This window comes from Grampus griseus, assembly GCF_964374135.1.
Source record: "Grampus griseus genome assembly, chromosome: 1".
NCBI classification, from domain to species: Eukaryota; Metazoa; Chordata; class Mammalia; order Artiodactyla; family Delphinidae; genus Grampus; species Grampus griseus.
Window position 1 is genome coordinate 81,762,537 of NC_139017.1, and position 25,897 is coordinate 81,788,433.

Below are 25,897 nucleotides of genomic sequence, written 5' to 3' on the forward strand. Positions count from 1 at the left end.
AATCAATTCCATCTACTTTAAATGCCATCTACTGTTTGTTTTTATCCGACAATCTCAAGTATTCGAGTTTAAAAGATGAGTTGGAAAACTTCTCAGGAACTGAATGATGGTATAACCCGGCTCCCGTTACCTGTCACAAAGTGGGTCAGCCTTAACCTAGGGTTCAGTTAGCAGGCTTACCGAACTCTTGCCTAGACTCTGGCTTAACCTTAATCGGTAAAAAGGGTAATATTGGGGGCTCCATCTGCCACTCCTTGGTCTTATCATTTGTGCCAAAGTCAGTTGGGGAAAGGGGGTACTATGTACTGGGTGCTCTCAAGACAACAGCGTGACTGTAATTCCACAAATTCATGCCTATATCTCTCTCCCTTCCTGCCCATTCTTGCAGATTTCCCAAACCCTGAAATGCTACCCACTAAAGTTCTTCCTGCTACCAAGGTCCAACACAAATGCTGTCTCTATAAAGCCTTCTCCAGTTCTCCCAACGAGAAAACATTTTCTTCTCATTTGAATTCTCTGGATTTTTATGTTCACCTTCTACCGTGTATTGGTTATTTTGTCTCCTCAATAATGTGTAAATGCTAAATCTTTATCTCTTTTCTATCACAGGTCTTTCCACATAGTAGCCATTTTGAAAACTACTTAGCAAATGAATGAATGGCTATAAAATACCACTTGTCCTGGGAAATTAATAATCTAATCAGGAAATAATCTAATTGGAAAGTAATCTAATTGGCAAGTTATGACATGTGCACGTAAAGATAGTTAACAACAAAAGAATATATAAAATGCTAAATGCACTATTGGCACACTTTTTACGAAGTCACTTATCCAGCCTCAAGAATTCTGAATACACCTGAAAAACAGGAGTTAAGTGAGAAAGGCCTCTGATCAACTGAATAGATTGCATAAATTTATGCTTTAAAACAGATAGACTTTGGGACTTCCCTGGTGGTGCAGTGGTTAAGAATCCACCTGCCAATGCAGGGGACAGGGGTTAGAACCCGGGAAGATCCCACATGCCGCGGAGCAACTAAGCCCGTGTGCCACATCTACTGAGCCTTCACTCTAGAGCCCGCGAATCACAACTACTGAGCCCACGTGCCATAGCTACTGAAGCCTGAGCGCCTAGTGCCCATGCTCCACAACAAGAGAAGCCACTGCAATGAGAAGCCCATGCACTGCAATGAAGAGTAGCCCCAGCTCGCTGCAACTAGAGAAAGCCTGCGCGCAGCAATGAAGACCCAATGCGGCCAAAAATAAATAAATAAAAATTTAAAAAATCCAAAACAAATAGACTTTATACATAGGAGAATCTCTCATGCCCTCACTTAAGACACTGTTTACATATAGTTTACAAATATTTCTATAAACTTTGTCGTCTGATTCCTAAGTCCACTGTAGGTTAGAAACACATTAAAAGAGAGCAGGAGGTGACCTCAGGAGATCCCAGGGACCACAAAGGGGGATCATTGCAAAGACTGTTTAACTCCAAAACTCATGCCCTTTCCTTTTACCAGTTACTCCTCTTGGTACATTATCACATCACAGAATACTGATGACCCTGAGTTATAAAAGTTACATGGATATTCTGTGGCTAGTACCCTATTTAAGAAGACAGGGAAGATGTTGGAAAAAAATTAGATTTCCATCCAAAATGTTTGAAATGTTAAGTGCTGGTTCTTTAAAAGTCCATTTTCTGTAAAATCTACATATGTGTAATATCTGCTTATAGGTTAATAATGCCAGTGATGAGGTGCTAAAATATGGGTTATTAGTGCCCACAGGGAGAGTCACACGGGTCTGAATGGTCAAGGTCAACTTGTCCATGAGGACAAGAAAAGAAAAGAAGGAAAAGAGGAAAGAAAGAAGTGGAACGAGCACAGGTGGAGGACAGCGGCTGGAACAGTTACTGGCTTATCTCAAGTACTTGCTTAATCAATATGAGTTGAATAAATGGGTAAATAGTATTTCTGTTTGGAGTCTGGGCAGGGGTGTGGAGAGAACAGTGTCTGAGATAGAGTCAAGGGCAGTGAGCAGAGTGGTTAAGCTCAAGAAAAGGGCTCATGCTGAGACCTAGAGGATTCCAAGTTGAGTGGCTAGGATTAGAAGATGGAGAACTTGGAATCCAATATTAGTATCTGAACTTTTTAAAATGGGCTAGCAATGTGATAAAGTATTCATCCACCAAGCCATTCATTCAAAAACACATACTTAGTACCTACTAGAGGCAGGCAATGTATGAGCTACGGAGAAACAAAAGTAGATAATGTAATATTGATCCGTGATTTGACAAGTTAGTCAACGAATATTTATTGAGCACTTATTTTTTTAAATTAATTAATTAATTTATATTTGGCTACATTGGTTCTTTGTTGCTGCACGTGGGCTTTTCTCTAGTTGCAGCAAGAGGGAGCTACTCTGTTTTGGTGCGCAGGCTTCTCACTGTGGTGGCTTCTCCTGTTGCGGAGCACGGGCTCTACGCGCTCGGGCTTCAGTAGCTGTGGCACGTGGACTCAGTAGTTGTGGTGCATGGGCTTAGTTGCTCCACGGCATGTGGGATCTTCCTGGACCAGGGATCAAACCCGTGTCTCCTCCATTGGCAGGCGGATTCTTAACCGCTGCACCACCAGGGAAGTCCCTGTTGAGCACTTATTAGTGCCAGTCACTATTCTAGGCTCTGGGGGTACATCAAAATAGACAAAAGCTTCTGCCCTCATGGAGTTTATATTCTAGTGAGGGGAGATGGGCAAATGAGCAGCATGTCAGATGGTTTAACAAGTGCTCAGGAGAGAACAAAGCGGGATGGGAGACAGGGGTGGGGCTGGGGTGTGCCCCTCGCTGTCCTGGAGGATGTCTTACTGCAGCTTCAACAGAGCCTCACAGGGGAAGAGGAGAGCGCTGGGACCAGAGCAGCACAGAGAAAGGGGCCAGCTTAGCCTGAAGAAGCGGCGTGGCTTCACCCGGCCATGACCCTGGGAGCAAAACTTGAAGGATGAGTATTTGACAGAGGAAACGGGAGGAAGCATTCTGGGTACAGGCACAGAAGCGTGGCAGAGTACGCCCAGGAAGCCATGTCAGACGGTGTGCCGCGCTGATGCGCTGGAGGAGAGTGGGGGCAGGGTAGCACAGGAGGCCGTGCAGAGCCGCAGGTCTGGAAGTATGAGGCACCAAAATGCCGCTGGTGTCCGGAAGGACAGGAAGGAAGCTCTGAAGCAGCACGGCTCCTCGGGGGCCTGCCAGCAGTTTGGCCTGGGGAGAGCATACGGGAGGAAACAGGTCTGGGATGGGTGGGAGGGGGCAGCACGACCTGGAAAAAGGGGGTAAAGTCCGGAGCTCGCAGGGCTCTATGTGGTGAGCTTAAAAGTGTGAGTTTTGGGCTTCTCTGGTGGCGCAGTGGTTGAGAGTCCGCCTGCCGATGCAGGGGACACGGGTTCGTGCCCCGATGCGGGAAGATCCCACATGCCGCGGAGCGGCCAAGCCCGTGAGCCACGGCCGCTGAGTCTGCGTGTCCGGAGCCTGTGCTCCGCAACGGGAGAGGCCACAACCGTGAGAGGCCCGCGTACCGCAAAAAAAAAAAAAAAGTGTGTGTTTTATCTGGTAGGCAATAGAGAGCCGTCGGAGAGGAATAAGATGAGCTGACTTTGCGGTTTGGAGAGTGGCTTCTTGAGGAAAGAGTGAAGGCAGAGGGACCAAATAGGAGAGACATAGGGAGCCTGAAGTGATGAATGGGCCTGAGTTACTGCAGCCTTTGGAGGCAAGTATCAATCACAGATAGGGAACAGAGAGGAAGAAGAAGTTCAAGGAGAAAAGGGAAGTTCAGTTTTAGGTATGTTGAGTGTATCTTTGGGAGGTGCAGGTGCAAACAATAAGAGGTCACATTTATTGAGCATTTATTATATGCCAGCACTGTTCTGAGTATTTTATAGGTCTTACTCATCCTTCACAGCAACCCATGTTTTAGGTATTATATCATCTATATCCATTTTACAGAGAAGGAAACTGAGGCATAGCAAGGTTAAATAAACGGCAGGAGATCATGCAGCCGCTGACAGGTGGCGCCAGGCTTTGACCCAAGTTTTGCTGACCACAGACTCCCCGCCTTTAATCCATCAGCTGTACGGCTTCTTGGCAGTGTACATTTAGAACTCAGGAGGAGACGGGCTACTGACAATGAATACAGTTTTCAGAGATTACATGTGGTTGACAATGAAGTAGAGAAAAGAGCAAGAGGTGGGTAGAAAACTGCAGAACGTGTGAGGCAGAGAGATATGACAGGGACATGCAGAGGTGACAGGTGTCATAGTTGTTTTGTTTCGAAATAGGAAATCCTGAAGCCTGTTTATAGACCAGGGAGAAGAAATCTTAAATTTCAAAATTTAGGATGGGAGGGGTAACTTGGGGGATGGGTGGAAGGACTAGCCTTGTAGATGTACAGACAGAGGTGAGCCTAATGTGAGCATGGAGAGTCAAGGGCATCTCAGTATTCTCCATGAAGTAGGAAGCAAGAGGCTCTAACAGAGCCTGGGAGGCCAGGAGATGGAGTCCAGAGAGAGGAGGTATATCTGATGGCTTCTCAGGGGCCCTTTGAACATCTGATGCCGCGGGGATGGAAATCACAGAAAATGCACATTCCCCTTTATTTTTGCAAACTATTTGAATGGCCTCACAGACTCAAGGCCTCTAAGGGACCCCAGACATTGTCCTTTCTACAGCCTCTTCCATGTCTAAGAATTGTTATCTTTAATGAGTTGAGTTTGAGGTGAGAGTGGGACGCCCAAATAGATACATGAAAAAGCAGAGGAAATGATGAGACTTTCTATATAACAGCTTTCCTGGGCTCGGGAGTGTAGACTATGGACAAGAAAGCAAATGTGCTCTGTGTAAAGGGGAACCTAAACACGCAGCCATGACCCATGGACCAAGTGCACTAACGCCCCAGTGGGGCCAGGCCCTGGCATCCACGCTGGTCCGCAGGCCTGGGTGGGCAGCTGACTCCCACGCCCAGCGGCTCTCATTACCAGGGGAGCTGGGAGGCAGCGCGATGTCAGGTAGAGCTCAGATCTCAGAAGCAGGATGCTGCCAAGGCTTCAGTCAACCCTTCCTTTTCACTTGTTATCAGTGAAAAGGAGAGAAGCTGGGGCAGAGAACCTGATGGAGACACCAGTCAGAACACATGGCTCTGGGGCTTCTAGGTGTTCCCAAGGTGATTCCACTTGCCTGGGCTGTGCAAAGGATCACACTCAGGGCCAGTCATGGGCAGGGATGGACGGGCTAATAATACCTTCTGGGGACTGGAAGTTTCTTCTTTAATGTTGTTTTTAATCTGGGGAGTCATCATCAGTAATTCATTACCTATTTATAAGAAACACTTGGATAACACCCTGCATACTGCCTTAAGCTAATTACTTGGACTAACACCAGGTGGCATTATTTCCTAAGGGTGAACCAGCCTCTGGCACTCCTGGCCTGGGCTCAGACTCCGGGCTGTGGAGCAGACACAGGTGTGGAAGGAAGGCCTCGGCTTCTGGCCCACAGCCAGATCTACTCACCGCAATTCACCAATAGCGTCCATGGTTGCTGCAGAAGGGGAAGGCCAAGTTCTGGGCATAGAAGGACAGCACCATTAATCCATCTTAGTGATCAGGGTTTGAGTTAATTATACCTTTTTATTTTCTGCGTTTCTAATGCTTTGACGTCTGGGGGCCTTGCTGCCCCAGGAGAGACTGCCCCCCTCAGGGCTAGCTAATTCCTAGACATGGTAAAGACTCACAAGCGATGCTCTTCATAGGCAAACCAACCAATCCAGAACCCATACCCCATCCTTCTCCTCTATCCAACTCTCACATTCTGGACCACTATCCATCTGCCCTAATCACCCCAGGGTCAGGTATGGGACAAGCAGAGACAGGCCCTACACCCCAGAACCTGCTGAAATGATTTAAACCAGAAATGCTTAAGCTTGCTTACCCTGCCTTACTTGTTCCCTCTCACAGGAAAATAAAGGCTCTGGCCCATGTTTTCCTCCCACTCTCCCTGCCTCCTCACTGACCCTGGTGCTTCTCTGTGGCCCTGCCTGGTGTAGTGTACCCCCTCCTCTTGGAATTGCCCTCTCAAAGGCAATTGTCTCCTGATCTGTTGGCCTCATCATATCTGAATAATAATAAAACCTACATTTTAAAACAGGGTTTCTATTGAAGCTGCTCATTTGTGAACCATATAAATGATTAGGCAGAGAGAAGGAATTAATATTTATTCTGTTTTTTATTATATGACAGGCATTGTAATTGTCATTTTTAATCTATTATTTAATAGTATTTTCCTGGTAACACTGTAGTGTAGATTTTTTTTTTTTTACAAAAACTCAAATAGTTTAAGTGCCATTTCCAAGGTCACAGAAGCTAAACCCAGGCTTTCTGGTTTCCAGCCAGACTTTCCCATTGCACTGGTTATAGATAATTAAGACAGATTTCTTCTTGCTGTTACTTTATTCCCTCTTCCCTTCTCTGTTTAATGATCCCTGCTTACCCCATCCTCTACCACTTTTCTTTCCTTCTACTTTTCCATTTATTTATTTATTTATTTATTTATTAGCAACTGTTTATTTTCCATCAACCTATTCCTTCAGACCAGTCTGTGACCTCAGGTCGAGTAGCAGTGAACATGGGAGCTGGAGCAGTCCATTCACTCTGAAATCCCTTCTTGGTCACAGCCTCTTCAGCTGAGGCCTGCTCTTCCTTTTCCATCTCTTCAGGATCCCTGTAGAAGCAGAGATCAGGCATGATCTCCGACGGGTGTTCACGGGAGGTGGTGCCACGCATGTGCAGAACTTCCCAGGCCAGCACCCAGCACATCAGACCCACTGAGTGGGCTCTCTTATTGCTACACAGGATGGCAATGTCCACATAGCACAGAGGAGAGTCTGTGTTACAGGGAGCGATGGTAGACAGGTTAACGTAAGCCTCCTCTGTGAGAGGCTGGTGTCGGCCCTGGGATCAGTAACCACCAGAAGTCTTGGCTCCCCAAAGGCTGCCTGGATCTGGTTAGTGAAGGTTCCAGGAATGGAGCACCCACTATAGGAGTGGCTCCGATGGCAGTAGCAAGCTTCGGCACAACTCGCTGGCCAGAGGATATGACACTGACATCAGCCGGGTTTTCAATGGCAACAATCGTGCAAGCTGCCAACAGGACCTTCTCCCAAGTTCTCTCCAGATTTATGATATAGATGCCATGTAGATTCCTTTTGTAGGTGTGCTGTTCCATTTGGAAGTCGAGGTTGGTGACGCCTAAGTGGGTTCCTGCTGCAAGGAATTTGAGGACATCCTCCTCCTTTATTTGCAGGACATCAAGGGCTTCAGATATTGTGAAAGTTTCCCTTTAAGTTGTTATGGGAATGCAGAACAGCACCATATGGACCCCTGTCTGGGTAGTTCAGAAAGGTCCTACCTTTCCCCTTAAACAAAACAACGTCTTGGCAATGTTATTTGTGTGTGTGTTTCTTAACTAGGTGAAAATCTGAAAGACAAATCATAAATTCCAGGATATAATAAAATTTCTTCTTTTAACTACAAAAACTTTCCGTTCTGAACTTATGTTTATTTTTACATTTTAAATGCAATAATCCAATTTCAAATATGTACTTTGTTTTAAATTCTTTTTAAAACGCCAGGGCCAAGATAGAGGAAAAGCTCTGGATTTATCCTCCCATGTGAAATAACTATAAATTCAGACAAAATATATGAAACAACAGCATTCAAGAAATTGGATCAGGTAACAGAAGACAGTGATCTCTGAGATGCAGGACACCAACTAGGTCATCCCCATGGTGGCCCTAACTTTCTGCCTAAAGAGTTTTTAGGCTGTGGTATAAGGAGGGGGAACCAAGCAGAGCCTAGTGGGCCCCCTGCACTGAACAGGTAGAGCTAATAGGGTTTAAGGAGGCAAAGTAACAGAGATGAGAAAACTGCAGGTAAGGAGAACTCTAGAAAAACACAGAGGCTCCCCTCAAGTACTCAGTTGAGTGCTGTTCAGTGTATGTGTGTGAGGAAAGAACACCCTGAAAGGATAAAAGGGGGCAATACCTAGAGTCACACAGTAAATAGTATCTGTTATGACTAGCCAGGCTGGCAAACCTCCCAATCCATGAAGCACTGGGTAGTGTAATCAGACTGGTCTTGCCTCAGTAGTGGGGCCAAAACACTCTAGATTAAATGCTGCTCTTGTTGGGCCAAATGAAGCTTCAAAGCAAAACCTGAAAGCATCAAACTGTTTCCAAGTACTTTATGTTCCAAACAAAGGTCAAGAACATTTATGAAAAACACAAATATGCAGCATTCAGCAAAGTACAGGAACAGGGATCCTATAAAAATTACCAAACATATAAGGAAGTAGAAGAATGTGGCTTAAAAGGAGGAGGAAAAATCTATCAATTGAAACACCAGAATTGACACAGATGATAGAATGAGTAAAACAAACAAACAAAAACCCCTTTAAAATGGTCATTCAGAAAGCTAGGCGTGGTACAGCCACTGTGGAGAACAGTATGGAGGTTCCTTAAAAAAAAACAAAAATAGAGCTACCATATGATGCAGCAATCCCACTCCTGTGCATATATCCAGAGAAAACCATATTTTGAAAAGATATATGTACCCCAGTGTTCATTGCAGCACTATTTACAATAGCCAGGACATGGAAGCAACCTAAATGTCCATCGATGGAAGAATGGATAAAGAAGATGTGGTATACGTATACATGGAATATTACTCAGCCATAAAAAAGAATGAAATAATGCCATTTTTAGCGACATGGGTGGACCTAGAGATTATCATACTGAGTGAAGTAAGTCAGACAAAGACAAATACCATATGACATTGTTTATATGTGGAATTTAAAAATAATGATACAAATGAACCTATTTATAAAACAGAAATGGAGTCACAGATGAAGAAAAAAACGTACTGTTACCAAGGGGGGAGGGGGGGAGGGATAAAGTGGGAGATTAGGATTGACATATACACATTACTATATATAAAATAGATAACTAATAAGGACCTACTGTATAGCCCAGGGACGTCTTCTCAATACTCTATAATGGCCTATATGGGAATAGAATCTAAAAGCGAGTGAATGTTTGTATAACTGATTCACTTTGCTCTACAGCAGAAACTAACACAGTTTTGTAAATTAACTAATACTCCAATAAAAATTAATTTTAAACAAAGCTGGGGGAAAATTAAACATGATAACCAGAGAAATGGAAGATGAAGTCCAAGTTGAGCTTCTAGAGATGAAAACGATAATGTCTGAAATAAAAAATATACCAGGTAAGATTAGCAAAAGATTAGACATAGTAGGAACAAAGATCAGTGAATTTGAAAATATAGCAAAAGAAACTATCCAAGTTTGTTAACCTCTTCTTATGCAATGTGTAATCCGTTGTTAATCCCATCCAGTGTACTTCTTCATTTTGTACTTTTCATCCTAAAAGTTTGATTTGTGTCTCTTTTATATTGTCCATGTTTCTACTTAAATTTGAAATGAAATAACTATTTTAATGTCCTTGTCAGCTAAATTTAACATCTGTATCAATTCTTTGTCATTTTCAAATGGCTGATTGATTTCTTCCCCATCACTATGGTCATATTTTTATGCTTCTTTGGATGTCTAATAATTTTTTATTGGATACTAGACATTGTGAATTTTTTTGGTGATGGTTAGATAGTTTTGTATTCCTATAAATATTCCTGAGCTTTGCTCTGGGATGCAGCTAAGTTATTTGGAAGTCGTTTGATCCTTTTAGGTCCTCCTTTGAAGACCTGTTATGTGGGACCAGAGTCATGTTTACTCTAGGGCTAATTGCTTCCCAATACTGAGGAAGACATTTCTGAGTACTCTACCCAACACCCCATGGATTATGAGGTGGGAACAGGCACTATTCCTAGTTAGTGTGAGCACCAGGTACTTGTCCCTCTAATCCTTTTGAGTGGTTCTTTCCTCAGTCTCAATACACTCCTCACATTAATACACTCATCAGTATTCTGTAGAAGTCATTAAAGGGACTCTCTGAGAATCTCTGAGGTTCTCTCTCTGTGCAGCTCTCTCCTCTCTGGTACTCTCTACTGGAAACTCTAGCTGCCTTAGTTTCTCTGGACATTCAGAGAAATGTCTCCTTATCTCATGCAGTCTTCTGGGCTTTTCCAGGTTTGCCTTTCCTAACCACAGTAGGATTTCTCCCAAGAGAGTAAGCCTGGGCAATCATAGGTCTCACTTTGTTTGTTCCCCATCTATCAGGGATCACTGTCCTCTGTTGCCTAATGTGAAATGTCTCAAAACCACTGTTTTGTGAATATTGTCCAGTTTAAAAGTGTTAGGCAGGAGGGTAAATCTGGTCACTGTTACTCCATCTTAGTTAAAAGTAGAACCCCTGGATGATTTACATGTAATTTAATTATTGACTTGGTTGGCTTTATATCTACTATGTTGCTCAGGGTTTTCTGTTTGTTTGATTTGTTCTTTTCCATTATTTTCCTTTTCTTGCTCTCATTTGTATTAATTATTTATTCGTGATTTCATTTTATACATTATTAATTCATTCGTTACTTTTTTAAAAGGCTTTTTTTAGAGCAGTTTTAGGTTCACAGGAGAATAAAGAGGAAGGTACAGAGATGTCCCATGTACTCCATGTGTGTACACCATACATGCACAGCTTTCCCTGTTATCAACATCCCCCACCAGAGTGGTCCATTTGTTACAGTTGATGAATCTACAATGACACATCATAATTACCCGAAGTCCATAGTTTACCTTAGGGTTCAGTCGGTGTAAATCTCATGGGTTTGGACAAGTGTATAATGACATGTATCTATTGTTATAATATCATAGAGTATTTTCACTGCCTTAACAATGCTTGGTGCACTGCGTATTCATCCTTCCCCCTCCCCAACCTTGACATCCACTGATCATTTTTCTGTCTATATTTTTGCCTTTTCCAGAATGTTCTATAGTTGGAGTCATACAGATATAACCTTTTCAGATTGGCCTATTTCACTTAGTAATATGCATTTAAGGTTCCTACAGGTCTTTTCATGCTTGATAGCTCATTTCTTATTAGTGTGGAATAATTTTCCATTGTTTGGATGTACCACAGTTTATTTATCCATTCACCTACTGGAGAACATCTTGGTTGCTTCCAAGTTTTAGCAATTATGAATAACGCTGCTATAAACATCTGTGTTCAGGTTTTCGTGTGGATATAAGTTTTTAACTCCTTTGGGTAAATATCTAGGAGCACAATTACTGGATCATATGGTAAGAGTATGTTTAGTTTTGTAAGGAACCACCAAACTGTCTTCCAAAGTGGCTGTACCATTTTCCATTCCCATGAGCAATGTAGGAGAGTTCCTGTTGCTCCACAACCTCACCAGCATTTGGTGTTGTCAGTGTTCTGGATTTTGGCCATTCTTATAGGTGCATGGTGGTATCTCGTTTCAATTTGCATTTCCTTGATGATATATGAGGTAGAGGATCTTCTTATACACTATTTGCCATCTGTATGGCAGTGCTGAAATGTCTTTTAAGGTCTTTGGCCAATTTTCTAACCGGGTTTTTGTTTTCTTATTGTTGACTTTTACTAGTTCTTTGTGTGTATATATATATATATATATATATATATATATATATATATATATATATATATATATATATATTTTATTTTTTTTTGCAGTACGCGGGCCTCTCACTGTTGTGGCCTCTCCCGCTGCGGAGCACAGTCTCTGGACGCGCAGGCTCAGCGGCCATGGCTCACGGGCTTAGCCGCTCCGCGGTATGTGGGATCTTCCCGGACCGGGGCACGAACCCGTGTCCCCTGCATCGGCAGGCGGACTCCCAACCACTGCACCACCAGGGAAGCCCTTGTTAAGCTTTTAGTTTACTTTTTACTTGTTTGTTTAGCAGCCTCATCTTTCTCCCAGGCTCTGCCAAAAGAGAGACACTGTGTGTGTCCCACCTTGCCTTTGAGGGTCTTGTTCCTCCTTGGAATCTGGTTAACTTAGTTGCCTTGTGAACTCAGATCACTCATGGGCTCTATAAAAGTTATAATTTTATAGTTTATCTAGCTTTTACTCATTGTTAGGACGGGAATAACATTCTTTCCAGCTCTCTTCATCCTGAGAGAAAGCCTCATTCTCTTAGCATCGAATTCACTCTTTTTTAAAAAAGTTTTGTTTAATCTTTTTAAATTATTATATTATTTTTTTTTGGCTGTGTTGGGTCTTCCTTGCTGCACGTGGGATTTCTCTAGTTGCAGCGAGCGAGGGCTACTCTTCATTGTGGTGCGTGGGCTTCTCAGTGCGGTGGCTTCTCTTGTTGCAGAGGCTAGGCTCTAGGCACGTGGGCTTCAGTAGTTGTGGCTCACGGGCTCTAGAGCGCAGGCTCAGTAGTTGTGGCGCACGGGCTTAGTTGCTCCATGGCATGTGGGATCTTCCCGGACCAGGGATTGAACCTGTGTCCCCTGCACTGGCAGGCGGATTCTTAACCACTGCACCACCAAGGAAGTCCCTGAATTCACTCTTTTTCTTAATGGCCAGAAGAGGTGAGTCTCCCATTTCACACAAAGGAAACTGAGATCTTGGAGAGGTTATCCTCCTCGACTAGTAGGTGATGATGCTGGGACTCCTCAGCTACCAGAAATCTGTGAGGTCTTCATTGGGATGGAGGGGCAGGATGAGACAGCAGAAAGCTTGGGCACCCTGGGAGGTGAGAGAGCATGAGGAATAGTCGCTGCCCAAGGGGTGAGGGTCCAAATATTCACGCTTCGGTCGGAGGCAAGAATCGAGCTATCAACCCAAACCAAAAAGCCTGGCTGGGTGGCTTTCTGAAACATCACTGGCTAAGAATTGACCCACCCAGTGTAGGGGAAGAGGATTGTGGAGGACAGTGCTGATGCATCCACCACAACTCTGCTTTACACTCAGGATCCAGGACGATGCCTCACACCCCCCCTCCACCGCCTGCCCCCCTGACCTTCACAGCCGTGCTCTCTGCCACTCCCAGCCTACTCCACGCCCCTCCACGATGCAGACACACTAGCCTCCTTGCTGTTTTTCAAACACACTCCTCCCTTTCCTGACATTATTGACTTCTTGAAGGTGTTGCCTGAACCTCTAATGCCCTGTCTGACTCTCACAAAATGCCCTCAGGTCTGCCTTCCAAAGCTGAAGATAGGGGGAAACAACTCTGTGTGTATATGTGTGTGTGTGTGTCCATCCAAGAGAGTGATGAGGGCAACAGTGTGCATTGTGTATGTGAAATGAAAGTAAGGCTCTGGGTGTGACTGGCAGGAGGAGGGCACCCCAGCAAAGGTGAGGGATGGCTCAGAGGGCACTCAGAGGGGAGCAGAGGCAGGCAAAAATGGGCTTGCTCATTTTATCACAATTCTAGAGCAGCCCTGGAGAGATGCATCTCATCCATCAGTGCTAATGTTTTGGTGACGTAAGTGCCTAGCTACAAATGAGACAGAGTTAGTGCAGCAGGGTAACGATGACAGCTCTTGCTGGGGATGCTCTTCCAAGCCAGCTGCATGAAAAGGGACCCAGTGAGGTTGCCCCTGCTGCAGACAGAGGCGCAGACAGGGTAGGCACACCTAGGTGAATGGCTTGAGGGGTCGCGGAAGGTCTAATGCTAGAGTGGATGAAATCCCACGATTAGGGATTCAATACTTCACCATGTCCTCCATACCATGTCTTTTAAAATGCAAATCTAAGAAGGGTGATATGTTTGATTCCTTTGGTTTGGTTTTATGTGAACAGCATGGGCTTTGAATCCATTAGAACTGAGTTCAAATCCTCACCATACCAATGACCAGCGATGAGCACTGCGAACCTTTTGTTTTTAGTCTTTAAGCCTTCTGAGCATTCATTCCCTCATCTGTAAAATGAGGACAATGATACCCACTTACAGGTATGTGAGGATGAAGTGAGATGGTGAACATAAAATGCCTCACACAGCATATCCCACAAGAATCACCCATTCACCCATTCATTCACCAAATATTTATTGAGCACCTACTAAGTGCCAGGCACCCCTCTACATGCCGGGCATTCAACAGTGAACAGGGCGAATTCCCCACCATCATGGAGCTCGCATTGTAGAACAAGGTGATAAAAAAGTAAATAAACAGGTAAATATAAAGTATGTCAGATAGTAAGTGCTCCAGGGAACAACAGAGCAAGGGGGTAGGGAGTATGGGGAAGGGGCATCATTCCAGTTTTATATGGGGTGTTCAAATGCCTCTTCCTTGAAGTGATATTTGAGCAGGCCCTGAAGGAAGTGAGGGTGTGAGTGCCAAAGATATTGGGGAGACAGTTGGTAGAGGAGCAAAGAGTGAACAAAGGTCTGGAGCCGGTGGCAGGCTGGGCAAGTGTGAGGGATGAGGGAGGGCAAGGAGGCCAGGGTGGCCTGAGCAGAGTGTGGACAGGAGCCATGGGAGAGGAAGAGGGGCCGAGGGTGTTATATGTCCTGTAGGACTTGTGGGCCCATGAGAACCACAGCTTCTACCCTGAGATGGAGCCGTGGGAGGGTCATAAGAGAGGGGTGGCCCATGTTCACCCGGGGTGCTGTGTGGAGTGTAGACTGCAGGAAGGGGAAGGTGTAGACACTGGGAGACCGTTCAGGGAGCCATGGTGATGTAAGGAGATGTTGTCTAGGTCCAACTGTGTGGCTGGTGAGAAGAGATCAGATCCTGGATAGAAAGCGGAGGCCACAGGATGTGCTGGTGAATGGAATGTGGTATAAGAGGGACAGCAAGAGGGACTACAAGGTGTTTGACTTGAGCGACTGGAAGGACAGACGTGCCAGTTACTGAAATGAGGAAACTGAAGGTGGTGGGCTACAAGTTGGTTTTGGATGTGTTTGTTGGACACCCAAGAGGAGCTGTCAGCTGACAGATGGATGCATGAGTCTGACATGCAGAGAAGAGGTTAAGACTGGAGGGAGCAGTGGACAGAGGGAGGTAGGGCAGTGTCTCGGGACCATCCCTTCTTTCTCTCCATGTAGGTATGTCTGTAGGGGGGCATAAAGAAGGCACTGGAAGGAGGGCAGGGCTCTGACAGTTCACACCTAGGCCCCACCCCTTCCTAGTATGTGTTTTTTCAGATGATTGTCTGCTTTGAGCTCATCTGTTTGTCCGTGGAGGAGGAGTTGGACCAGATCATCTTAAGGTCTGACACGTCATGGCTCTGTGCGTGGCTCATGGAGACTCAGACTCACTTAGAAGAGGTAACGCAGCAAACCATCCATAACCTGTGTGGGTCCATCTATCAGTTATCTACCTGGGAAGCAGAGGAAAGATCCTGAGGGTTAGAACCCACAGAGGCAGGTGCTAAGGGCGGGGGTGAGAGCCCATCTGGAAGGATGTGGGTGCTACTCTTCAGAGTAGAAGGGGCAAAAGATGGGTTTTGCATTGCTGCCCAGAGCAAGAAAGAGTGGACTGCCCACCCCTGCTCTTCAGGAGCCTGGCCATCCCAGCTGCTGAGTGGCCTGTTCACCTTGCAGCTCAAACCTGAAAGCTCCATGTTCCTAAGAGAATTGACTGCTTTTCCTAAAGGAGGCTGTTTCCCTGCCTGAAAGCACTGATCACACTGCAGCTGCACAATTCGGTACAGGCTTCCAGTTCTACAACTAACTGAAGGAAACAGTTCTTTGGCCTGAAACCCGCCAGTCTGAGATGGGTGGCCCCTCAGAGAGTGTCCTAATGAGGCAGAAACTTCACTTGCTAAGAGAGAAATTAAACCGTGTCGTTAGTATTTCAAGTTATCAAAAGGGAGGCACTTACGGAATAAATTATCATGCAATAAAAAACAAAAGCAGGGCTTCCCTGGTGGCACAGTGGTTGAGAGTCCGCCTGCCGATGCAGGGGACGCGGGTTCGTGCCCCGGTCCGGGAAGATCCCACATGCCGCGGAGCGGCTGAGCCTGCGCGTCCGGAGCCTGTGCTCCGCAACGGGAGAGGCCACAACAGTGAGAGGCCCCCGTACCGCAAAAAACAAAAAAACAAAAGCAGTCAAGTCAAATTAAGCAAGAATATAAGTTAAGCCATGAGTACAGAGCATGCTGGGATTTAAGTAAAAATGGTTGAGAATTACACCCAAAAAGTGGCTCCTTGCCAGGGTCATGCTGGTCAGAGGTGCGGCCCACGGTCAGAGGGTCGACAGAGTCCTAGGTCCACGCCATTCACAGCGGGGAATCGGATGCCACCTCCATTGGTCCAAGGAAGGCAGAGACAAGGACGATCGAAGGCGCTCAAACTCTGGTGTGTGGAAGAATCACTTTTCAAACTGAAGGAGTGCTATGTCCATCCCCAGAGATTCAGTATGTGTGGGATGTGGCCTGGGATTCTGTATCTTAACAAACACCTCAAATGAGTCTGCTTCAAGTGATCCTGTGCCACCCTTGAAGAAGCACTGGTATAGGAGGGGAAGGTCCCACCCAAGGAGGCTGGGGACCAGGGGAGGGTTTCGGTGTTTTAGTAGTGAGTTTTGCTGGCAGTGGAGATGGAAGCCTGGCCCTGGACATACCAGCAAGGCAGCAGTAGGATCAATTGCTAATTGAACCTGTTTGGGCTCATCCCTGGTGGCCAAGTATTGGGTCCATGTAAACAAGACCTACTCTTAGCCCCCAGATGACAGGCAGGGGAGTGGAGAAACTAGGAAGGCTGGTGGAGGATGTCTGTGACTCCACCTGGGATGAATAGGGAAGGGAGAAGAGGACCATTGGCAAACTCTAGGATATGCCAACAAAATGCATGAGGGGCGTGTATATCTATTTGTGTTTCAACCATGGCTGACTTTGATAGGAAAGGACTTTGTTCCCCAAAGATTCATCCACAGGAGAGTTACCACTGGTGCTCCCTGGCTGAGTATAGGAGGACTTGTTTGTAAACAAAGAGTTAAATTTTACAGAGAAGAAAGCCCATCACAGAAGCTTCCTTGTTGATCTAAAATGGGAGAATGCATTCTCAAGGGGTGGGCTTGCATGGCATTTCCCTGCCTCCTGGTGTGGAGGAGAGGGTAGGCTCTCCCATGAGGATGTATAAACTCACCAGCCTGTGGTTATGGATGAGGCCCCATTAGCTGGAGAGACCACCCCATGTAGGCTCATTACCTCCACCTGTGCCAACACAGTACTCTGGAAAAAGTACTAAAGTACTAGAGTACCTGGGCGATGAGACAGGTAAGCAAGTAATAGAGAAAGAGGGTGCAGACGCATCTCAAACCAGGCAGTAAAATTAGTCAACTTTTCAACCTGCAGCTGGAATAGAATCATTCAGCTGAGATCGTAATTTTGTTTCCTGAGGTAGCAATTTATAACCCTAGACAGGTATAAAATAACTATAGAGATAATGAAACACTGGATGCAGAATTCTTTCCAGTGGGTTATATTGTATGGGATTTGTAACAAGTCTTGAAATCATTCTACTGCTTTATATATGCTCTGTCTGCTTTTCTGTTTTTATGATGTTGGAAATGGGTAAGAGAATCTGACACACCACATTTGCAAGACTGATTTATTAATTTGCAGTTCTCATAATTGCTGAGAATAATTTTTCTCTTGTTAAGTCTGCCACGACAGGAGTTTCAATTACCTGGAAGAATCCAATATATTGAATTTGTGATTGTACTTTCAAATGTCTGAGGAAGTGTGATTAATTAAAAAATAAATGAAGTAAATGTTTAAGAAGGATTTAATCTGTTAACCTTAAGTTAATTGACATTAATCAAAGAGCCAGTAGAAACAATTTTTATACTTCTTTTTCATTGCTGGATTTGTACAGACGAAACTGATTTGTAGGCTGAGCTCGAAGGTTTAAGATAAACTAGGCTTTAAGAATTAAAACTTTGATATATTGCATATTAGATTTTGAAAAAAAACCCACAATGAACTGTAATTAGTGTTTTCAAGGTACAGAAGTCTCCTTTCTCCATATGAAGAAAAGAAAAGAAAAAAATTATAGCCACATTCTCATCAGCTCCCTGCAGGATTGCTCCAGCTCTTGCCCCAAGTTGGTTGTTATTCCTCTTATTAATTTCTGCCAACCTTACGAGTCAAAAATGATATTTCATTATTGCTTTAATTTACATTTCTATGACTACAGAGAGGCTGAACATCTTTTCATCTTGAATTGGACATTTATGGTGGTGTCAGAATTTCTGCTGAAGCCTGAAAGCTAAAAACAGTACGTGATACCGTGTGTGGGAATGTAAACTGGTACAGTCACTGTGGAAAACAGCATGGAGGGTCTTCAAAAAATTAAAAATAGAAATACCATATGATCCAGCAATTCCACTTTGGGAAATGTATTCAAAGAAAATGAAAACACTAACTGGAAATGATATATGTGCCCCCAAGTTCATTGCATCATTATTTACAATATCCAAGTTATGGAAACAACCTAAGTGTCCATCAGTGGATGAATGGATATATAAAATATATATTATATAAATTAATATATATTTATGTATATTAATATGTATTATATTATTTAGCCATAAAAAAGAATGAAATATTGCCATTTGCGACACCATGGGTGGAACTTGAAGGCATTATGCTAAGTGAAATAAGTCAGACAAAGACAAATACTACATGATATCACTTATATGTGGAATCCCCTTTCCCCACCCCCCCAAAAAAACCCCAAAGCTCATAAATACAGAGAACAGATCGGTGGGCTGGGCAAAAAGAGTGAAGAAAGTCAAAAGGTACAAACTTCCAGTTATAAAGTAGATAAGTGATGGGGAGGTAATGTACGGCATGGCTACTGTAGTTAATAATACTGTATTGCATATTGACAGTTGCTAAGAGTAAATCTTAAAAGTTCTCATCACAAGAAAAACATTCTCTAACTGTGTATGGCAAAGTCCTAGGACCCACCACTGTGCTCACTCACTAACTGGATGCTGCCCCAGAAGGACACAGCTCATTCCAAAGCCAAGGCCAATCCTGTGGGCACTGCAGCGGGAGGCTGCCCTCCTTTCAACTAAATGGCAAATTCTTTCTTGAGGGGAGATCCAAACAGCACGCCTCCATGGTTGCCATGTCAACCAGTGGGATTAAATTACATTTAACTAGTGATGAAATACCCCCTCCTTCTATCCCTAGGGCAGGCAATGCTGTATTCTACAGGGCTCCACAGAGGGCCTCCAGCAAGACTGAGCCCTAGTTGCCTACAGCAGTAACCAGCTTGATGGCGTTCCCTCACATCTGTTCCCCGCGATCACTTCTCAGGTGATCTGCGTACAAGCCCTGGTCTCAAACTCTGCTGTGGTGGGAACCCAGGCTGAGAGGCTGGCTTACTGCGTCTCTTAGTTCAACAGTGCCCTCTTCTGTTGGTACAATGGAGTTCAGGTTCTTTGATGAATGGTGGTGTGTGTGCCATCATTAGTGGCATGCTTCTGATTCTGTGATACTCTCTGTTTCTAAGGACACTTAAATTCAAATGTTTCTTCCTCCCTTCCTTTCACTATCAAGCCTCTAAGGGATACCTCCTCCTTCCAAATTACCCCCCTCCCCTAAAGTGCTTAAGGCTCACATACTTTCTCTGCTATTGTCATGCTATTACTGTTCTCCTTTTCTATTTCATAAGGCGTTATCATTATTGCTGTACTATATAGTCAATATTACTTAGATTTACTCACATCTTTACTATTTTATTTTCTCATTATTCTTCCCCACATATCAGATATTTCTTCGGGAATAATTTTTCTTCCTTCTAAAGAATCTTCTGGATTTCTTTTTAGTGATGGTCTTTGGTGGTCAACTCCTTCAGTTTTTGTTTGCCTCAAAATTAATTTAGTTAACCTTTGTATTTGAAAAATATTTTTTATTGGTGTAGAATCCTAGTTATTTTTTCTCTCAGCAAATTAAAGATATAATTCCACTATATTCTGTTGTTCATTATTGTCTTTGAGCAGACACATATCTGTTTAATTCTCAATTTTAGAGCCAATTTCTCTTTTCTCTGCTTCAAAGATTTTTTTATCTGCTGTCCTGTAGTCTTTACATGGATTTACTTATTTATTTATTGGCCACGCCGCACAGCATGTGGGATCTTAGTTCCCCAACCAGGGGTCGAACCCGCACTCCCTGCAGTGGAGGCACTGAGTCTTAACCACTGGACCACCAGGGAAGTCCCTGGATTTATTTATAAAATTTATTTTATTTAATAAACATTTAGCCCTTTACTAGGCGTTAGACATTTCTAAGCTCCTTGAATATCAAGGATATCAAGGAATATCCTTTAAATCTCAAAACAACCTTATGAGGTAGGTGTTATTAAATGTCTTTTCATATGAGTAGACTGAGGCCCGGAGAGGTTAGGTAACTTCCCTAAGTTTACACAGCTAGTAAATGGTAGAGCCATGATTTCAACCAATGTAGTCTGAGGGGTCAGGAAGAAGACAGTCTAAAGGAGAATTCAGGTTTTCTAGTATGGTTTGGGAATATGGTGGTGCCTAAAAGAAGGAAAAAGTGTTGTGATGATTAATTTTTTTTTTTTTTTCGGTACGCGGGCCTCTCACTGTTGTGGCCTCTCCCGTTGCGGAGCACAGGCTCCGGACGCGCAGGCTCAGCGGCCATGGCTCACGGGCCCAGCCGCTCTGCGGCACGTGGGATCTTCCCGGACCGGGGCACGAACCCGTGTCCCCTGCATCGGCAGGCGGACTCTCAATCACTGCGCCACCAGGGAAGCCCTGATGATTAATTTTATATATCAACTCTACTGGGTCATAGGGTGCTCAGCTATTTGGTCAAACATTACTCCGAAAACCAAAATCTGTATTAGTTCTCCAGAGAAACAGAAGCAACAGGAGGTATTTATATCTATTTACTATTTATCCATCTATCTATCCCCGCGCCACACACACTCGTTTTTTGTTTTTTTTTTAATTGTAAGGGATTAGCTCACGTGATTATGGAGGCTGAGAAGGCCCGGATCTGCAGTTGTCAAGCTGGAGCCCCAGGAGAGCTAACGGTGTAGCTCCTGTGTGAAGGCCGGCAGTCTTAAAACCCAGGAAGAGCTGCTGTTTCAGTTTGAGTCCGAAGGCAGGAAAACACTGATGTCCCAGTTTGAAGGCAGTGAGGCAGGAGGAAGTGCGGCGATGGGCACGTGCTTGTGGAATTCACCGGTCTTGCCGTGTTCACCAGCACCCTGAAGCAGATGGCTCGATTCGACAGTGGAATGGCCTCTCGAAGACTCAATTATCGTGCCAGCTAGGTGGCGATATGTTGCAGGACTGGGGCATGGTTCTCCAGAAAGCTACATAGGCTCCGAATCATCACCCAATATATGATGCCCTTCCTTGCATTGCCCAGATTCACAGGTCCAGGCATCAAGGGGTGGGAATGGGAGCGTCACCCCTCACGATGACTCCTAGTGACCCACTAGCAAAATTTTTGCTTCCTGTTCCCATGACCTTATGCTCTGCTGGCATAGAGGTCTTCGTTCCAGAGGGAGGAATGCTTGCCCCAGAAGACACAACAATGATTCCATTAAACTGAGAGTTAAGACTTCCGCTCAGTCACTTTGAGCTCCTCATGCCTCTGAATCAACAGGCAGAGAAGGGAGTTACTGTGCTGACTTATGTGACTGAGCCCGACTATCAAAGAGAGATTGGACTGCGACTCCACAAGGGCGGTAAAGAGGAATATGTCGGGACTATGGGAGATTCCTTAGGGTGTTTTAAAATATTACCATGCCCTGTGATTAAGATCAATGGAAAACGACAGCTACCCAATCCAGGCAGGACTATGAATGGCTCAGACCCTTCAGGAACGAAGGTTTGGGTCACCCTACCGTGAAGCAAAAGGAAGATGGGATGAGTGAATGAGTAGTGGAAGAAGATATATATTATATATATTATAATTTGTATTATTATATATATCTATATATAAGATACATAATACATATATTAAGTATTTTTGTTTTCTTCCCTGTCTTATTCCTTTATCATGAATCATAACATGTATTGACTTTATATGATCATATTTAAGTATTGTTAATTTAACATCATAGTATTTAAGCTACAAGATATCAAGAAGAAGAGGAAATGTCACTCAAGGACTTTACTTCCTCTTTTGGGGGAGGAGCTAGTGCATTTTTCAGTTGTACATAGGACAGTTGTCTCATGTGAGGTGGAATTATGACCTTCTTATTGTCTTTATTTGGAAATTACATATGGTTTAAGATGACGTGATAGGTGCCAGGTGGACAAGGGTGGCCTTGTGATGCTTACTTAATTTTACGTGTCAACTTGACGGGGCCATGGGATGCCCAGATATTTGGCCAAATGTTATCCTGGTGTCTCTGTGAAGGTGTTTTTGAAGGAGCTTAACATTTAAACTGATAGATGGAGTAAAGCGGATTGCCCTCCATACCGTGGGTGGGCCTCTTTCAATCAGTTGAAGACCTGAATAGCACAAAAAAAGACTGACCCTCCCCTGAATAAGAGGGGGTTGAAGATGAGGTACAGAGATTCAGAGATGACCACGGTGAATCTGTGTGTCTATTTCTAGTCATAGTTACGAAGCCACCCGTCAAAAACACAAGCCTGAAACTCAGGAGCTTCTGCTGAAGACACAGATTTAGGGGTGGTCAGCACAGTTCTTAGAACAATGTCAGTGTACGTAATTATCCGCGCAAAGCAGGACACTTAGAAGATACAGTTCTTCACGAGAGTTGTTCTCAATGTGTGGGCCAGAGCCTCGCCTCACAAACATCTGAGACGCTAGTTAGAGAAACACGTTCCTAGGTTCCCTCCTGACTGAGTTAAAACCTCAGGTAGAGCCCAGGGATCCTCATTTTCAACAAGCATCTGGATGACTTTCCTGCACACCTAAGTCAGTGAGAAGGCAAGCTGCCTTCCAGGAGAGCTGCGTGCCCGACGGGTAGACAGGTGGCTCCTGACTCGCTAGATGGCGCCAAACCACATGGAATCTCCAGTTCTGCGCTCAGTCGCTCAGCCGGAATATAAAAAGGACTTGTAAAAGGCTCCTCTGGATCCTTTAAAAGAAACTCTGTAAGAGGATTTCTGCCAACCCTTTCCCACAGTGAAGGAATGACAAAGACTAAAACACCTACACTGACACTGTCCATCACCCCGAGGAAGCTCTGCCCCGAAGAGCCTAGAGCGATGGGTAGGGAGCAGGTAGAATCCTCTACTGACTGACTTCCTTGGGCCACACTTGTTCCATCACACAGGTCTAGGAGGTATTGGTGAAAGTCTCCTCAGACCCAGTGAGAGGCACAGCTGTGGAGAGCCAGGGGTCTGCCCCCTCCCACCCGGGTGTCCATATGTCCCCAGCACAGGCCAAGCTTTATGTTTCATGGTCAGACACAAGGGCCTGGGTTGCCCTGCAGAGCCAGGGGCATCTTGTATCCTTTTCCTCAGAAGCAATAGCTCCATCTTGTGTCAGAGGAGGATTAGTGGAGGGAAGAGTAGACCCCGGGGGACCACGGGGTATGCGAAGAGGGAAGACAAGAGTACCACAAGCTGAGAAGAGGGAGCAAACAGGAGAGCTCAGTCAGGAGCCCCTGGGAGAGAGAAGATACACCTGAACAGGGTGACCGAGGAGGGTTTCATGAGGGAGCAGGGTACGAGAGAAGGGGCAGGATTACGGAAAACCGACGAGAGATGATGTTTCCAGCAATGCTAGCAACAGCGGGGAGAGAGCCATTACCCTCCCTGGGCCAAGGGTCCAGTGCAAGGGCAGTGACTGGAATCTAGCGGGAGAGCTGTAGCTGTAGGAGAGAACCAGGACCTGGAGTGCCAGGGCTGGGGAAATGCCCCTACCTTGCCTTCCTTGTGTCTCCTCTGCCTGCTTCCTCCCACCTCTCTTCCTTGGATCTCCGTGGGGGCCTCCCTTTGCCAAGCCCAGTGGGAAGCTAGAGGGCAGAGAGGAGAAGGCAGAACAGGGATCGTGGAAGAACAAGACGAGGCTATCAGCATAAGAGACCAGGACCAGGAAAGACGCCCTTTGGTGTTCAGCCCTTCGCAATTTCAACATGATGCTGGGAGCAGGTGCTGAATTTTGGGAGCCACAGGTGCCTGTGCTTGGCCCTAAAACTTACTCCACGGTAGACACTTGGGGCAGGTTTCTTAATGCCTAACCTGGAACAGCGGGAACGACCATGTGCATCTTCCATGTTTTGTGCAGATTCAAAGAGATAACGTGTGCCTATCACACGAGCCTGGCTGGGGACAGCGTGGGGGAGATGGGGGTACCCAGGGCAAGGGTCTCTCCTCTTGCCATGTCCTCCCTGTATGCGTAGGAATCCAGAGGGTTGGCCAGAGACTTCTATTCCCATGGCTGTGCCTAGTGGCTTAGAACTGAATCAGACTAGCCCTCAGCTTGGCCATTAGGTCCCAGGACAAGTGCAAGGGCTCTCCTGCTGCATTCTCTGGACCAAGGACAGCGCAGGGACCGAGAGGCAGCAGGCCAGCTGCAGGCCTGGTCAGACTGGGCTGGGCCCATTCAGTGGCCCCCAACCCATCCTTTCAACACACAGTCCGGGGACCTGAATTCTACTTTTCTGAGCCGGGGAGCCTTGACGTCTCCACGATCATCTGCGTGGTTGTTCGTCAATCCTCTCCTCGCCCCAGTGCCCTCCCACTCCTCAGTCCTGCCCTTCTCATTCTCAGGGCCCCGGGGAACATCCACAACTCCAGGCGGGCCGGACGGTGCTCCTGGAGCCCAGGGTTGAGCTTGGAGATCTGCTCCGGCAATAAGGCGACGGCAATAAGGCGACCTCCAGGGTCAAAGAAATGACCATTTACCATGACCGGAGTTTGGACTAGATTGGCTCCGAGGCTGGGTAGGGCTTTGAAGGGAGGACTGGGGTCCTTTGGTTCCCCGCACACCCAGATTGGGAGGAAGCCGTGTCCCCCGCAAGGCCCAGCACCAGTCTTGTTTCTACAGCCCGCCCACTTCCCGTCACGTGCACAGTCCGCTCCCTCTGACACACACCGCACGTCCCGCCACGTCCACCGCCAGCGGGAGAGGACCACACCGGACAGCAAGGACTGCGGAGGCAGGGCCGGGCGGGCCTGGGTCTCCCCTGCACAGTAAGCCTGAAATGTGACCCCCATATTGTCTCCAAACGTGGTCATTCAGTTGGTGCTTTTTTGTTAAAAAGCATCAAAGAATAATGTATAAATTGCCCTTTTTTTTTTTTTTTTTGCGGTACGCGGGCCTCTCACTGCTGTGGCCTCTCCCGTTGCGGAGCACAGACTCCGGATGCGCAGGCTCAGCGGCCATGGCCCACGGGCCCAGCCGCTCCACGGCATGTGAGATCCTCCCAGACCGGGGCACGAACCCGTGTCCCCTGCATCGGCAGGCGGACTCTCAACCGCTGCACCACCAGGGAAGCCCTAAATTGCCCTTTTTATGACCCCATTTTGGCATTTATCCATTTCTTAAAAATAGAAGCTTCAAGAAATGGAAGTAGATGGGGTCTTTCTCAGGTTATGAAGGCCTTGCCCCAGAGGGTCACAGAGGATCTGAAACGGAGCAGGTACTTCATAGTACCGGTGAGTTCTAGCGCGCGTCTCCTCCCTCCCCTCTGAGGGAGCCCTGGTCCACCTGTGAAGCAGAGGTGGGGAGGGCCCGTGCCTGGTGGCGGGAGGGGGCAGGTGAGGGGGGCGGGGGTGGGGGCGGGTGAGGGTGTGGGGGGAGGGCGGGGGTGGGAGGAGGGCGGGGGTGGGAGGGGAGGGTGCTGACCAGCCTTCCCTGCTTCCTCCCGGTGGGCAGCTGGCTCTTCCCCAACACAGGGTCTCGGCGGAGGTCCACTCAAGAGGCCGTGCCTCGCAGCCCAGCGTCTCCACTGCCAAAACACACACACACACACACGC

The 25,897-nt window shown here is 45.9% G+C and overlaps 1 pseudogene across 1 annotated transcript in view; it reads right to left on the reverse strand.

The window, feature by feature from the left end:
- Positions 1 to 6,611: 6,611 nt before the first annotated feature.
- The window catches only part of LOC309826961 (small ribosomal subunit protein uS2-like), a 104,299-nt pseudogene continuing 85,013 nt past the window's right edge, over positions 6,612 to 25,897 (reverse strand). Inside the window, exon 2 of the transcript in view lies at positions 6,612 to 7,375. The product of the transcript in view is annotated as a small ribosomal subunit protein uS2-like (transcript). The remainder of the gene's footprint in view (positions 7,376 to 25,897) is intronic.